At 38.9% G+C, this 17,818-nt stretch overlaps 1 long non-coding RNA gene across 1 annotated transcript in view; it reads left to right on the top strand.

Moving 5' to 3' along the window:
• Positions 1-342: 342 nt before the first annotated feature.
• LOC114611458 overlaps positions 343-17,818 on the top strand; it is a 73,280-nt gene continuing 55,804 nt past the window's right edge. Inside the window, exon 1 of the long non-coding RNA XR_003709835.1 lies at positions 343-422. This is a non-coding gene — a long non-coding RNA (uncharacterized LOC114611458). The remainder of the gene's footprint in view (positions 423-17,818) is intronic.

Here is a 17,818-nt window from a genome sequence, read left to right as displayed (position 1 = left end):
GAAGAGGACATTGGATCCTATTACAGATGGTTGTGAGCCATCATGTGGTTGCTGGGAATTGAACTCATGACCTCTGGAAGAGCAATCAGTGCTTTTAACCACTGAGCCATCTTTCTAGCCCCTGCAGTTGACTTCTTAACTCAAAAACAACAACATCTACAATATCTATTTGAATTTCAGTTGTAGACAAACAGATAATTTTTAGTATGAAAACTACTTATGTTGTAATGATAACAATATTTGTTTGCATAAAATTTAAAATAAACTAAAAATGTTTTAGCTTACTTATCAATTTTGGCATTTTTAGATAAAGTAATTCGAATGAACATATCAATATCATGTAGGTTTGTTGGAGCCATCTTCTGAGGAGAGAAGAAAGAGAAGATTGGCAACTCATCCAACTTGTTTTGAGACACTTTAAGGTAAGATCATGGGTGCCATGCTTTACGGTGGAGACTCAAAATTCTGCAAGCTGTAAACTGCATGAGGCTATAAAACACTCTCTCTGCTCACTGACATAGCCCTATCATTTGTTACAGTGTTTGACACAAGCTGTTTGCAGTGATACTTTCTAAATTGAATGAACCATTTATTTTTTTGAATCCTAGACACTGGGTGACACTTCAAATGCAAGCAATAATATATTTGTGACTAAATGGGAAGATTTAAATTTCACAGGAACACTCATCCATCGCTTTTTATCATTTGTCGCTTTTATTGACATTTCATCATAAAGAGAATTTTCCAGAGTATCAAATCTAAGAGTATCAAATCTCCCAACTGTGCGGCAGACATTGCTCAAAGATTTGTTTTTTCAATGTAAACGGTTACTTTTCAGGGAGATTCTGAGATCGGTTATGTTCTCATGAAATTCCTAATTGTGTGCAGGCAACATCCAAGTCTCAGATTCTTAGAATTAACACTTAGCTATTTACTACTTAGATACACATTGCAAGAACACTATTTGTGGAGCGATAGCTTTGAGGAACTCTTCTACATACTAGAAGCTTTATCTCTGGGGCAAGTATAAGAATCAATGATCTTTTAAAAAGTCTCTGGACCTTGGCAATCTAATGAAACTGGAAGGCATGGCAAACAGTAATCATAAGATAAGAAAATATGCATTCACATTGATGAATTGGTGGTCCCATCTTTGTTAGGGTTATAGAATGCATCTAATGGTTAGTTCCCTCATACTTTTGGTTCTTCCTCCTTCTTCTATGATACAACTTTAATTTTTCACATGCCACCTTAGCTAATAGAGTCATTCTCCATGTTTTAATAAGCTTGTTAGTGAGATGCAAGTGAAAATAATGTGTGAGATTATATTCTTGAAAAGGAAGCCTCTTTCCCTACCTCCATCTTGTGCCTGGTATATAGACATTGCGGGGAGGCTGTCTTGTACGATGGATAGAGCTGTCATGATAGGGTGGTGGAGTTTGATAAGAGCCTGGGACCTGCCCACACTAAGCCACCATAACAGCTCAGGAATATTTATTTCCAGACAATTATATGAAGAGAAAACTATGTCTGTGGTTGGGTCACATTAATTTGAGTCTCTGATATGTCTGCTGCTGAACAAGAAACAATACTACTTGCTGAGAAAATAATAACAAGGTTCTACTTAAAAGTTATCTGTATTTTAAAGCTTGAAATATTGTGATGTGGGCCACTGTTCCCCCCTAGAATTGCAAATATTATAAAAATGGATCATTAATTTAGTGCATACCTCTGAGAGGCTAATGACTAATAACATTCTTTTCATTTTGTAGAGAGCGTATTTCTCCTAGGAAATGAGAAATTGATAGCACATGGATGTTTAAGTCACTAATACTGATCTCTGTATGGTGGGCCTGTTATGTGTAGCTGCCTAGCATCAACTAAATTGTTTGTTCGTTTGTTTGTTTGTTTGTTTTTCTCAACTTTTGCCTTCTTTTCCTATAAGTCCCTAATTTCTGGCCTTATTGTTAGGTTTAATTGAGATGATATCTGAAACTCTAAATCCAAGAGGCAGCTTTAGTGACAATACTTTCTTTTCTCCCTCATCCAGAGACCAAGATTAGGCAGGCTTGCCATGCATTGATGCAGCTGTATTCAGCTGTCACATAATGAGACACACATTGGCTAGTAGCCTGTCATCAGCTAATAATACAAGTGAAGATTATTTTAGTGACAACGGAGGCATGAATATACAGGTATTTTCACTCTAAGTTGTGTGTACACACAAGTAAGTGTCCTCTGCATCAGAAGCCCCAAGCCTGTGTTGAAAAGTGGCAGGCAGGGAATGCAAACAAGGCCAGTATGGAAACACCACCAGCATCACTGTAAGCATTAAAAGGAGGTGAGTGCTATGCATCTCCTAGAGCAGAGGTTCTCGACCTTCCTAATGCTGTGACCCTTTTATACAGTTCCTCACATTGTGGTGACCCCCAACCATAATATTATTTTTCTTGCTACTTTATAACTGTAATTTTGGTACTGTTATAAATCATAATGTAAATAGCTATGTTAAATTGAAATGTAAATATAGATTTCTCAGGGGACTCCTGTGAAAAAGGTCATTTGACCCTAACAGGGTCAGGACCTGTAGGTTGAAAACCTCTTTCCTAGGGGTTAGAAATGAACTTTCTGGACTGGAGAGATGGCTCAGAGGTTTAGAACACTGTCTGCTCTTCCAGAGGTCCTGAGTTCAATTCCCAGCAACCACATGGTGGTGTATAACCATCTATAATAAGATCTGGTGCCCTCTTCTGGCCTGCAGGTGTACATGCAGGCACAATGGTGTATATATAATAAATAAATCTTTAAACAGAAGGAAGGAAGGAAGGAAGGAAGGAAGGAAGGAAGAAAGAAGCCTTCCTATCAGTCATTCTTATAAATTTTTCAAGAGCACTCCAACTCTGTGGAATCTCTTGATTGATTGATTGATTGATTGATTGATTGATTGATTGATTGATTTTGAATATCCAGGCTACCCTTAGCTTTGAAATCTATCTGTGGGTGAACACAAACTTGAACTCCTAACCTGTCCCCCCTTTTGACTTCCCCAATACTAAAATCACATCACTGGATTTTTTAGTTGATTAAAACATATTAAGGTAGTATACAAAGTAATGGATATATACATACATATATATATATATATATATATATACACACACACACACACACACACACACACACACACACACACACAGAGAGAGAGAGAGAGAGAGAGAGAGAGAGAGAGAGAGAGATCCATTACTTTGTATACTAAATACACATACACACACACATATATATACAAATGTGTGTATATATATGTATATATACACACCATTCTTTGTGCTTATTCATCAGATGTGTTAGACTACAGTGTGGAGGCTGAATAAAACATGTCTGTGGATAGGAATTTGATGTTTTATCTCTACATATGGCCCTCTCTGACAGAGGCTGACTCCTCTCTGTTTCAGCGGCTGCTTCTTGAGAAATATGTTAACCTAAGCTATGTTTAACATCAGAAGATTCATTTATCCATATGGACCTGTGTGCTTAGGTTTTAATTTAAAATCCAAGTTAAGGCCAGGATTAATCAGAAGGCCCATTACCCTCCCACACCACATAGCCTGCTTGTCTCCCAGGAGGTCTGCTTTAACCAGGGGCACAGGGGAGACCCCCACCCAAATATCAATCCCATCTGGGACACCCAAAGAGCCCAACTGACTTGGAACCTAACCCCCTCCCCACAGCTCCATCTGTCTTTCAGTTTGTTCCTCCACCTGGGCCTCACTGGCAGGCCACTTTGGATGTTTGCCATAACCAGAGAAGTATGCAATAACCAGAGTCCCTCTGGTCTGTATCTCCATCTGTAACTGGAGCAGATCCTTCCCCTGTAACCCAAAGCCTGCCTAACCAGGAACATAGGAGGTCTGCCCTAACCAGGAACATAGGAGGAACATAGGAACTCAGGAGGCACCCCTGTCAACCAGAGATAGAGTGGCCTGCCTCGCAGAAAGCTGGCTCTAACCCATGACACATAGCTCTTCCTGCCTCCAAGGATGCCAGCTCCAGTCAGAGACATCCAGGCCAGTTAACACCAGAGATAACAAGATGGCAAGAGGCAAGAATAAGAATATAAGCAACAGAAGCCAATGCAAGTTGGCACCATCAGCACCCAGTTCTCCCACCACAGCAAGCCCTGGATACCTTAACATACAAGAAAAGCAAGATTCTGATCTAAAATCCTATCTCATGAAGATTATAGAGGACCTTAGGGAGGGCATAAATAACTCCTTTAAATAAATACAGGAAAACACAAGCAAACAGGTAGAAGCCCTTATAGAGGAAACAAATAAACCCCTTAAGGAAATACACAAAAGATACAATCATGGAAATGAAGGAATTGAAAAGAGCAGTCCAAGACCTAAAAATGGAAATAAAACACAAATGGAGGCAACTCTGGAGATGGGCAACTTAGGAAAGAGATCAGGAGCTATAGATGCAAGCATCACCAACATAATACAAGAGATATAAGAGAGACTCTCAGGGGTTAAAGAAACCATAGAAGATATCAACACATTGGTCAAAGAAAATACAAAGTGTAAAAAGCTCTTAGCCCAAATAATTCAGGAAGTTTAGGACACAATAAAAAGATAAAATCTAAGGATAATAGGAATAAAAGAGAGTCAAGATTCCCAGTTCTAAGGGCCAGAAAACATCTTCAACAAAATCATAGAAGAAAACTTCCCTAATATAAAGAAAGAAATGGCCATAAATGTACAAGAAGCCTACAAAACACCAAATTGATTGGAACAGAAAAAAAAATCTTCCTATCACATAATAATCAAAACATTAAATGAACAGAACAAAGAAAGAATATTAAAAGCTATAATGGAAAAAGGCCAAGTAACATATAAAGGCAGACCTAGTAGAATTATACTAGACTTTTCAACAGAGACTCTAAAAGCCAGAAGATCCTGGACAGATGTCAGCCAGACCCTAAGATTACACAAATGCCAGCCTAGGTTCTTTGTCCAGCAAAACTCTCAATCACCATAGATGGAGGAACCAAGATATTCCATGACGAAACCAAATTTAAACAATATCTTTCTACTAATCCAGCCCTACAAAAGATACTGGAAAGAAAACTCCAACACAAGGAGGGTAACTACACCCAAGAAAACACAAGAAAATTAAATATCTCACAACAAACCCAAAAGAATAGAATCACACACACATAATACTACCTCCAACAACAAAAATAACAGGAACTAAATCATCTGTCTTTAATATCTCTCAACATCAATGAACTCAAATCCCCAATAAAAAGACACAGACTAACAGACTGGATACATAATCAGGAGCCAGCATTTTACCAAATACAAGAAACACACCTCAATGACAAAACAGATACTACCTCAGAGTAAAGTGCTGGAAAAAAAGTTTTCCAAGCAATTAGTCCCAAGGAACAAGCTGGAGTAGCCAGTCTAATATCCAAAAAATAGACTTTCAACCAAAACTTATCAAACAAAATGGGGAAGGACACTTCATATTTATCAAAGGAAAACAATCCACCAAGAGGATGTCTCAATTCTGAACATCTATGCCCCAAATCAAGGACACTCGTATTCATAATATAAACTTTACTAAAGCTCAAAATATACATTGAAACTCACACATTAAAAGTGGGAGACTTCAACACTCCACTCTCAACAATGAACAGGTCATTGAAGCAGAAACTAAACAGAGATATGGTGAAACTTACAGGAGTTAGGAACCAAACGTATTTGACAGATATTTACAGAACATTCCACCCTAAAACAAGAGAATATACCTTCTCAGCACCTCCTCATGTAACCTTCCCTTCTCCAAAATTGACCACATATAACTGGACACAAAACAAGTGTCAGCAGATACAAGAATATTGAAATAATCCCATACATCCTATCAGATTACCATGAGATAAGGCTGAACTTCAACAACAACAAAAACAAAAGAAAGTCCACATACTCATAGAAACTGAACAACTCTCTATTTAAAGATAACTTGGTCAAGGAAAAAAATCAAGGACTTTATAGAATTCAATGAAAATGAAGATACAGCATACTCAAACATATATGGGTCACAATGAAAGCAGTGTTAGTAGGAAAATTCATAGTAATAAGTGCCTTCATAAAGAAATTGGGGAGATCCCATACTAGTATATTAACAGCATACCTGAAAACTCTAGAACAGAAAGAAGCATGAGTAGTAGAAGGCAGGAAATAGTCAAACTCAGGACAGAAATCAACCAATTAGAAACAAATAGAAGGATACAAAGAATCAATTAAACCAAGAGCCGGTTCTTTGAGAAAATAAACAAGATTGATAAACCCTAAGCCAAACTAACTAAAGTTAAATATTAACTTTAATATTTAACTTTAATATTAAAGTTAGGAAGAAGTTAATATTAAGTTAAATGTTAAAGACAGTATTAAAATTAATAAAATCAGAAATGAAAAGTGAGACATAACAGAAACTGGGGAAATTTTAAAAAAATCATCAAAACTTACTACAAAAGCCTATACTCAACAAAACTGGAAAATCTAGATGACATGGATAATTTTCTAGATAGATACCATGTACCAAAGTTAAATCAAGACCAGGTAAACTATCTAAACAGGCCCACAAGCCCCAAGGAAATAGAAGTAGTCATTAAAAACCTCCATACCAAATAAAGCCCAGGGCCATATGGTTCTAGTGAAGAATTGTACCAGACCTTCAGATAAGAGCTAATACCAATACTCCTCAAACTATTCCACAAAATAGAAACAGAAGGAATACTACCCAATTCATTTTATGAAGCTTTACTTACTCTGATTCCTAAGGCACACAAAGACCCAAGGAAAAAGGAGAATTCCAGACTAATTTCACTTATGAATATTGATGCAAAAATACTTGATAAAATTCTCACAAACCGAATCCAAGAACACATAGCAACCATCATTCACTATGATCCAATAGGCTTCATCCCAGGGATTCAAGGATGGTTCAGTATACAAAAATCCATCAACTTAATACACTATATAAACAAACTCAAGGAAGAAAGTCACATGGTCATCTCATTAAATGCTGAAAAAGCCTTTGACAAAATCCAACAGTCCTTCATGTTAAAAGTACTGGAGCAATGAGGAATTCATGTTACATACCTAAATAAAATAAAAGCAATGTGTAGGAAACCAACAGCCAACATCAAATTAAATGAAGAGAAACTACAAGGAATCACACTAAGACCAGGGACAAGACAAGGCTGCCCACTTTGTCCCTATCCAATATAGTACTTGAAGTTCAAGCTAGAGAAATTAGACAACAAAAGAACATCAAGGGGATAGAAATTGGAAAGGAAGAAGTCAAAGTATCGCTATTTGTGGATGATATGATAGTATGCATAAGTGACCCCCAACATTCCACCAGAGAACTCCTACAGCTGATAAACAACTTCAGCAAAATGGAGGGATATAAAATTACCTTAAACAAATCAGTAGCCTTCCTTTACACAAATGATAAACCGGCTGAGAAAGAAATAGGGAAATAACACTCTTCACAATTGTCACAAATAGTACACAAAAATCCATCCAAGTAAAAGATCTATATGACAAAAACTTCAAATCCCTGAAGAATGAAATTGAAGAAGACCTCAGAAGATTGAAAGATCTCCTATGCTCACAAAGGAAGGATTGACATAGTGAAAATGACCATCTTACCAAAAGCAATCTACAGGTTCAATGCAATCTCCATCAAAATTCCAACACAGTTCTTCACAGACATGGAAAAAGAAATTCTCAACTTCATATAGAAAAACAAAAAATCCAGGATAGCCAAAACTATTCTTAACAATAAAAGCTCTTCTGGGGGAATGGTCATCTCTGACCTCAAGCTGTACTACAAAGCAATAGTGATAAAGACCGAATGGTATTGGTACAGAGACATACAGGTCAATCAATGAAATAGAATCCAAGACCCAGGAATAAACCCACACACCTATGGACATTTGATATTTCACAAAGAAGCAAAAAACATATAGTGGAAAAAAGAAAGCATCTTCAATAAATGGTGTTGATCTAACTGGTGGTCTGCATGTAGAAGAATGAAAATAGATCCATATTTATCACCTTGCACAAACTTTAAGTTCGAGTGGATCAAGGACCTTAACATAAAACCAGATACTCTGAATCTAATAGAGGAAAAAGTGGGAAAGAGCTTCAAACTCATTGACACAGGGTAAAGTGTCCTGAACAGGACACCAGTAGCTCAGGCCCTAAGATCAACAATAGATAAATGGGACCTCATGAAACTGAAAAGCTTCTGTAAGGCAAAGGACACTATCAATAGGACAAAATGACAGCCTATAGATTGGGAAAAAATCTTCACTAACCCCACATCTGATAGAGGGCTAATGTCCAAAATATATAAGGAACTCAAGAAATTAACCTCCAAAAAACCAAATAACCCAGTTTTAAAAATGGGGTACAGAGTTAAACAGAGAATTCACACAGAGGAATCTTGAATGGCTGAGAAGCACTTAAAGAAATGTTCAACATCCTTAGTCTCCAGGGAAATGCAAATCAAAATAATCCTGAGATTCCACCCTACACAAATCAGAATGGCTAAGATGAAAACTCAAGTGACAGTATATGCTGGCAAGGATGTGGAGAAAGGGGAATACTCCTCCACTGCTGGTGGGATTGCAAACAACCACTCTAAATCAATCTGGTGGTTCCTCAGATAATTGGAAATACTTCTACCTGAAGACCCAGCTATACCACTCCTGAGTGTATACCCAAAATATGCTCCATCATACCACAAAGACATGTGCTCCACTATGTTCATAACAGCCTTATTTGAAATAGCCAGAAGCAAGAAACAACTCAGATGTCCCTCACCCGTAGAATGAATACAGAAAATGTGGTTCATTTACATAGTGGAATATTATTCAGAAATTGAAAATGAGGACATCATCAATTTTGTAGGCAAATAGATTATACTAGAAAATATCATTCTGAATGAGGTAACCCAGACCCAAAAGGACATGTATGGTATGTACTCACTTATAAGTGAATATTAGACAAAATCTAGAGAACATCCAGGATAAAACCTACAGACCTGTAGGAAGTTTAACAAGCAGGAAGGCCCAAATGAAGATGCTTCAATCCCACTTAGATTAAGGGGGAACAGAATAATCATGGGAGGCAGAGAGATGGAGGACCTTGGTAGAAGAGGGGAGGTGAAGGGGAAAAGGGGAACAGGATCAGGTATGGTGGGAGAACAGGACAGAAGCCCAGAGGGCCAGGAGAATGAATGGAAATATGTAGCCTCTGGGGGTGGGAGGTGGGGGGGCCCTCTAGAGAGTCACAGAGACCTGGGAGGTGAGAGACTTACAGGACTCAATGGGGTGGGTGACCTTATGCCTAACAGTGGGGAGAATGAACTGAAAGAATCCACCTCCAGTAGATAGACAGGGCCACAAGTGAAGGGACAAGGTTACTAACCCACAGTCAAAATTTCTGACCCAGAATTATTCCTGTCTAAAAGAACTGTAGGGACAAAAATGGAGAAGAGACTGAAGGAAAGGCTATCCATTGACCAGCCCAACTTGAGAACCATCTCATAGGGGTGAGAGGTACCAAGGCCTGACACTATTACTTATGCTATTATGTGTTTACAGACAGGAGCCTAGCATGGCTGTCCTATCAGCAGCTGACTGCAGATACTTACACCCAACCATTGGACTGAAGTTAGAGACCCCTATGGAGGACTCTGGGTGTGTGGGGTAGGGGGTGGGAAGGACTGAAGAAACTGAAGGGGAAGGTGACTCCAAAGGAAGACCAGCAAGTCTCAATTAACCTGGACCCCAGGGAGCTCCCAGAGACTGAGCCACTAACCAGGCAGCATGCACAGGTTGGTCTGAGGCCCCCGACAAATATATATAAGAAGACATACTGGTCGAGCCTCAGTGGGAGATGAGCCTAATTCTGAGAGACCTGAGGCCCCAGGGAAAGGGGGATTCCTGGTTGGGAGGAGCACCCTCTTGGAGGCAAGGGAAAGGCAGAATGAGATAAGGAACTGGGGGAGGGGAACTAAGAGGGGGCAACAACTATTAAACAAGTTATTTAGTTAAGGTAAATAACTAAAGTAATTTTTAGAATTCAAATAAAAAAACCATACAAAATATATTTCAAATTAAAAGATATCTGGAGTTAATTCTATGAGTTATTTTCCATTACTATGGGCAAGAAGATGGTGTGGTAAAGAGTTTTAAATTTATTTGATAAATGAAGCCAAATACTTGAATGCTTGAGTTCATTAAAAAAAAATCAAAATCAGCAATTCAATGATTTTTTTTCCTCCTTATTAGAGCAGTCAGGAGTGAGCCTGTTGAGATGGATCTGTGTTGTCCTAGCTTGCTCTGCTGGTAACGTCTAAATGAATTAAGCAAGTCGCAGGTCATGGAAATCTCCAGGCAACTTTAATCTCCTGTCAGAAGGAGTAGCTAACTGAGTCAAATATTACTAATTTTTTGGTTTTAGCTTATCTTAGAATCTTGTGTTCTTAGCTGCGTATTTGTGGACTTGCATTTTAATCTTAAAACTACACTCTTAATATATTCACTTACTCTAAATTCTTTGATGACCCAAAGTCCTACAAAATGAAAGCTAAATTAGCCATTCTTGTTTGAGACATCTGTCCTCTCAATTTTAGCACGTTAGATACAATAGGTTGTGATGTTAATGGCTTATTAAGTCCGTATAAAATTCAATTGCATACTCAAGCATGAATATACACGTCTTCTGGTCTGGTGGTTTGCTGTTTCTGCGAGGTCAGCCCCATGAGATGCCAGGTCTCTTCTGAGCCTCCTCAGTTGTTTTCTGAGTCTGTTTCTTACCATCGAATCCAGCCGGATTCCAGCTGTGCCTGCATTTTCATTTTTGATAAAGTTCAGCAAGTCCCAGATTTTCATTTGGAGATTATTATTTCCAGTGGGTGTTATACAAAATACATCTATGTGACAACATGGGTCTCTGTCAAGACCAAGTGTGGGCGGAATGTGATTTTCCTGTGTTTTAGGTAAAATTCTCTGAAATGTCCTATGACTAAGAAATTTATGTTAGAGCAGGATCCAGGAATGAGGTCAGCCTTTTCTGTCTGGCGAGAACCCTTGCGCTTCTGGAAATTTGTGTTACTACTGTTCCAGTTGGCTTCTGTTTTAAACTGACAGGTTAAGCTCCACTGAGTGGTTCTTCTAAGAAAAAGAGAGGAAGGAAAATATAGCCAGCACCATCCTGTATCTATTTACTTGAAGGGTGTGATGCTGAAGGAACACTCACTTCCTCAGAATCCTTTGACGAGCCAAAAGCTAAAATTTTAAATTTAAATTTTCCTCTAAATTTTAGCAAGTTAGATACAATAAGCTGTGATGTTAATGGCCTTATTAATTCCATATAAAATTCAAGTACACATAGACCAATAGACACGTGTAAATATAATGTTCCAGACACTTAATGTTCCTGGAAAGTATCATTGCCTGGGATGTAGGAACCAGTTCCTGACTTTTTCCATGATTTATGGAAAGTGTCTGTAAAGGATTTTGGGTCTAGTTTTTTTTTTCTCTCCAGAGTACTTCATTATCACTGGACTTCCCAGGCTGATAACTCTGTCTTCACATTATAGACTTCTTTACTTTTGAAGGTGTATTTTTCTTTGGCCATAAAATAGGTATCTCTGGCTTCCAAACTTGGAACTAAGAAGATCAAATCTCATCTTTTACCTGCTTGCATTTCATTTTTATTTTGACCACAAGATGTTATAAGAACCCATGAGCCTACTAATCCCATCAAGAAATCAAACATAACTATCATTTCCTAGGTACTCTTCCTTTATTCAATTCTCTCCCCAGAGATAAATATCATTCTGTCTTTAAGTATAATATTACAAAAAGCCCCTCAGACATATGTACTATTTTGCATATTTAATACATAGTTTTTTTTATAATCACATGTCCTCTTGGGAGAATTTACAACCATAACACTATAATCACTTCTTGTTCCACGGTACAGAGATTTGATGGAGATGTAAATATACTTTGTGAGAATTCTCATTTTACATACCTCTATAACCAGCTAGTTCTTAACTAAACACTCACCCATAGAGATGCACATGGAGATTGCTTGAACAATGTCACAACTGCAAAAAATACATATAAATTATAATCTTTACTATGTAGCAATGAATAGGGTGAGGTATACTTTATAATCAAAGGTAAATCTCTAATACTTTTTCATTATTTAGTATTATATTATTATTTTGAGTATGTGGTGCCAGAGATCAATCCAAGACCTTGTGCAGGCTAGATAAGTTCTCTCTCAGTGAGCTATATCCCCAGCCCACCCTTTGTTAACAGAGAAAATTAATATTATGATGTCATTTGTGTTTTAATATAATTTTACTAAGCATAGTAAAATGGAAGGAGTGGGAGTCGATGGCAGTGACCATCTCTGGGATGAGGGGAGATATTGAATTGCTGCCATTAGTTTAACTTTTACCAGAAAAATCTAATGTTAATTGATTATTTAGAAGAGCAAACAGGATTTAAGTTATACGGGAAAAGGTCAATGTAACATTTTCAGAGCAGACTAATAATACTGTGGCTTGAAGCAAGAGATTAAAACTATCTCAGCAAATGACTAGCTTAAATAACTTCAAGGAGAATAAATAAGCTGGAGGACTAACTCAGTGTCTGTGCAAATACATACTCAATTCCCATTCGTCTGCTGTGTGTGTGTCTGTGTGTGTGTGTGTGTGTGTGTGTGTAAGCCAGATAGGCACTGTCAAGCAAGAAAAGTCCCCATCAGCCAACCAGAATGTCAGGGCTCACCCGGAAGACAAAAATCAATGATCTTAGATTGACAAGAGCTAGAGGACTCATAAAATATGTGCGTGATAAAACCACCAAGATGTCAAGATACTGAAACTCTAGAAACAGAGGGAACTGATACAAAGAACTAGATGAAGCAAGACAGCAAAAAGGAGGCTGGTAATGTAAACTGCACAGGAGTACTGACAATGAAGTAAGAAAAGCAACACTAACCTGAGGCCAAAGTCCTCTAGATGTGTTCCAAGGAAAAATAAGCCACCAGGAAAGGGAGAGTACTAAAGGAGGTACAAGTATCCATTGGAAAAAATGCAGTCAAATTTCAGGACTGTGGCTTCCCAGGATGGAGGAGCACTGAGATAACTGCTTCCAGCTGGAGGGAAGCCCTTCTTCCTAAGGCATTTGAGCTCCGGCCTATTGCCTGACCCATTCTCTTGTGGCTTCAAGCAAAACTTCCTAGTGAACAGACTACTCCTGGTTTGTTAGATCCCTAAGATGAGCTCTGACACTCATGGAAGAGAGAACTACATCAGCTGCCAGAAAACTGTAATAGACACAGAAAGAGAAGGAGGAGAAAGAGAAAGAAGAGGAGGAAAAGAAGGAGCAGGAGGAGAAAGAAGAGGAGGAGGAGGAGGAGGAGGAGGAAGAAGAGGGGGAGGAAAAGGAGGAGGAAGAGGGGAGGAAGAGGAAGAAGAGGAGGAGGAGAAAATAGTAACAGCTTTCTTTCTTTTCCTTTCTGCTTTTCTTTCCTTATCTATAAATGAATTTAAAAAACTTGAAATTCAATGGCATAAATCAAGAACTCAAAGTTGTATGTCAATATGAACACGACTCCTTGAATCTGTGGCAATATGAATTAGATTTCCCCCTATATATTTTCTCTGTTTCCTGGAGAATTAACCTGTAGTTAGAGTGAGACTATATCAGCTGTTGGCTACTTTCGACTGTTTGGTTAAGTCTTCATTTCTAGACTACACTTTAGATCAATGTTGTGAAAACAGAATTCTCAATTAGACTGTAGTGACCTTCTCCAAATCAGGGCTTTCTGTTTCCATGCCTGGAATACAAGTTCTGCTTTCAGAGACACCGTTGGTTGAGAAGGGCAGGGGGAACCTTCGGGGTGGGCCGGTGACCTTTGAGGCTGTGTGTCTTAGTTAGGGTTTTACCGCTGTGAACAGACACTATGACCAAAGCAACTCTTATAAGGACAACATTTAATTGAGTCTGACTTACAGGTTCAGAGGTTCAGTCCATTATCATCAAGGCGGAAGCATGTCAGCATCCAAACAGGCATGGTACAAGCAGAGGAGAGAGTTCTACAGCTTCATCTAAAGGCTGCTATGAGAAGACTGGCCTCCAGACAGCTAAGACAAAAAGTAATAAAGCCCTTGCCCACAGTGACACACCTACTCCAAAAAGGCCACACCTCCTAATAGTGCCACTCCCTGGGCCAAGCATATTCAAACCATCACACTGTGCAATCAAGCAAAGCAGGTTAAGTGTGGTCTCTAATACCAAATCACTGAGAGTCAAACTTAGTTTCTGCCATCTATAGCCATTGGCAAGGTTATCTATCCTTAAAGTGAGAAGAGTAGTACTGACTATGTAGAGTATGTGGGCTAAATAAATCAGTACATATCAAGATCTTAGAGAACTGCTAAGATATTGTAGGAGTGAAAACACCTTTTAGATTTTTTCCAAGTGATTTTATGACCATTTTTAATGGTTGATTGAGGAATATTTTATCTTAATTATTGAAAACAAAGTTCTTAGATTTTTTTCTGCTTGTCCTTTCAGAACTATAACTTATTTAAGAATTTACTTATCAATACTCTGGAAAGATAGCTCAGTGCCTAAGAGTGTTTATTGCTAAGAACCCACGTGGTAGCTCACAACTTCAGGTCTCCACTAGGTGATGCACAAAACCTCACCAAGAGGGACACACTTAAAAGTAAATAGAATTTGCTCATGTATACATTTTCTTAAGTGGTGCATAAGTCAATCCAACTCAGCTTTTTAAAGATAAAGAGATTTTTTTAAAAAAGGTCTCTGGATAAGTTTTCTCAAATATCAAATACAGGGACTGGAGAGACAGCTCAGTTAGTAAAGTGCTTGGTGTAAAACCATGAGGATCTCAGTTCAGATCCCCAGTATCCATGCAAAAGCTGGGCGTGACCGGCATTGGGGAAACAGAGATAGGTGGATCATTGGTGCTTACAGGGCAGCCAGCCCATCTCAGTGGTGAGATCCAGGCTACTGAGAGATCTTGTCTTACAAAATACAATGGGAAGCAATTAAAGAAGACAGTGGACATTGGGTGTCTGCTCTCCATGTTTGCATGTGTACAACAGACACAGCAGCAGTTACAGGTCTACTGTCCGGAGAGGAGCTGTGTCCGTGCTGAAGGAGACTGGGAGGCAGTGACTTCTGTTGTCACTGTGATGTTTCTGATTACTCTAGTACCTTAAGCTAAAGCCAATCTAGTAGCAAATCCATAGCTAGAGAGTTCCACCCTGTGTTTGGAAAGATCAAGATAGTGTTTTGGAAGATAAAGTCTCTAAAGCCATCTCCCAAGTCCCTGACGCACAGAGAACTCTAGTGTGTTTCAAATAATATTTCCAATTAGATTTATCTTTGCCCATGTATTCTTTTGAGAGTATTTCATTGAAGCATAATTTTAAGAGTCTAAGGTGTGTGTGCATGAGTGTGTGTATGTGTGCATGTGTGTGTATGTGTGTGTGTGTGTAAAAGCAAGAGAGAGAATAAAAGTGAGATTCTGCTATTTGAAAGTTACAAGATGCATATTCATATCTAGGGAGGTATATTATCGAAATCACCACTCTTTGTTCTAGGGAGAAACATTGTAACAACTCATTTCATTTGCTTTGATGAAAGATGAACAAGTGTTGATTTTTGTGCAGGAATGGTATAAGAAACCAATGGAGCTTGAGCTCTGGGCAGATGGCACATGGCTGTTTTCCCTTCAGGGCTAATATATTTGATGTCTTCTTTGGAAAGAAGTTAGTGGGGTTTCATGGGGGCCAAGGAAGCTGGGAAGAAGTAAGGAGATCCCAATGCTTCGAGTTTCAGTGTCACTAAAGTGTTTCTGATTACTAGTGTCCTGGTATGAGGTCAGCTGGCAACAAGAACCGCAGATGACTCTTAAAGGAAGCCTGGCAGGGGAAAGGTTGTGTCTGGCGCCTGGCACTGGTCCCAGAGTTTGGGCCTACTGGGGAATGAATGCATCTGGTCATGACTTATCTACAATGATCTAAGCATCACTTAGATGGGACAGGGCATAATTTCTGCCTTTGTCCGTACTAAAGTACCACTCTGTCACTGAAGAGTTTAACTGAAAATCCCAGGTTTACCAGTGTGGCACAGTATAAACTGGACCAGAAAGGTGGGGGACTGCTTCTTTTTTCTCCGGTGTGGGAGGAAGTCACTATCAGAGCAGCAGAGGGAGTGGGTGATTCAGGTGTTGGACCTGACATATAAAATGCTGGCTTCCTTTATTAAAGGAAGAAGAACACAACATTGTAAATATAATTTAATATGGTCATGAAAGGGTCCATTGGGATCCCAAAGCTTCTGCTTGGGTGGTTACAGGTCAGTGGGCCTCTGGTGGAAGGGATGAAGAAGTGGCTGCCTTCCAGAATGCCAGGTGTGGTGGATATGGGGTGGAGTTTCCAGATAAATGAATGTGATGCTTATTTCCTTTTACAGAAGACTAGTGGGGATGACAGCTGCTGAGAACCACACAGTGAAGAGAATGTGATGGTACTCAATCATGCTGTTTATTTATTATTATATTAGTTATTCTCTTTCCTCTTGGCTGGTAATGTAGAATACTCCTAACTGCTATATTCTGTATCTGTGTTTCAGAAAATTATGACATATTTGCCAAACAGTGGGAAGCACAAAACGGTCACAACAGCACTTTGCCATCCTAACTTCACTTCCATTTTTTTTTAACCTACTCTGGCCCAGATGTTGTAATAACATTTGAATTTACCTCTTAATACACTTTCCAGTCACTGCCCTCTGACTTTTCTTTCCTGGAATACTGAATAGCAGGGTGTCTCTCCCTTCCAGAAGTTTCTCCGCAATGCCGACAGGGGGCGCCCTTCCAAGACTTAGATCTAACTATGCCATCCTGTTACTTACTTGCTAACCCAGGATCTGCTCTGTGGAGAAACAGCCACTACAGTTGGCAGCTTTACTTTCATTTGATGTGTTCTTAATATTCACTGGAGGAAAGCCCAAGTTATAGATGAACTCCAGGACGACTGGCTTTGCTACTTCTTGCGCATATTCTAAAGGGAAAACACCATTAGTCACTCTTAATTCATTGCTTCTCTTTCTGGCATTCCCTTTTTTACTGCTTTCTACTAACTTCACATCCTGTTTGAATAATAATATTTAGCTTCTTACCACTGTTCTAAAAATTTTGTCTTTAATAAGAAAAAATTTGCATTAGAGATTAGCCATCTGCCATCCTATCTCATTTTGAATAATCTGTATGTTCCAGAGAACTACGGGCAATTTGAATGTAGTAAAACTGAGAAGCAGGTCTTGTCCTAGAGTGGAGTCTGCTTATTGCTGACTTGAAGAAACAAATAAGAGGTGAACTGTCCCTCGGTTGTGGTTTTTTCTTTTTTTAAAAATTCTGCCTGAAAATGGCAGAGGCGCCGCACAGAGGTCAGGTGACTCTAGCACACTGTGGATGAGGAAACTTCATATTGCTTGGTGGGAGTCCTTATTGTCCAAGATGCTAATGACAGAACGACATCTGTGTGAGCTGATTGCTTCAGTTTACTTTTCAATAGAAAAATATTAGAACGAGGCTATGGGAAGCTGGCCATGTGCTGGGAATCCTGGCTCTGGGTCACCGGAAGGCGGTGTTGCATGTAGGTGGGGTCAAGCCTTCGT

This window comes from Grammomys surdaster, unplaced genomic scaffold, assembly GCF_004785775.1.
Source record: "Grammomys surdaster isolate TR1022 unplaced genomic scaffold, NIH_TR_1.0 126113, whole genome shotgun sequence".
NCBI classification, from domain to species: Eukaryota; Metazoa; Chordata; class Mammalia; order Rodentia; family Muridae; genus Grammomys; species Grammomys surdaster.
The sequence above is the reverse complement of the archived record's forward strand: the minus strand, read 5'-3'. Positions and strand labels throughout refer to the sequence as shown.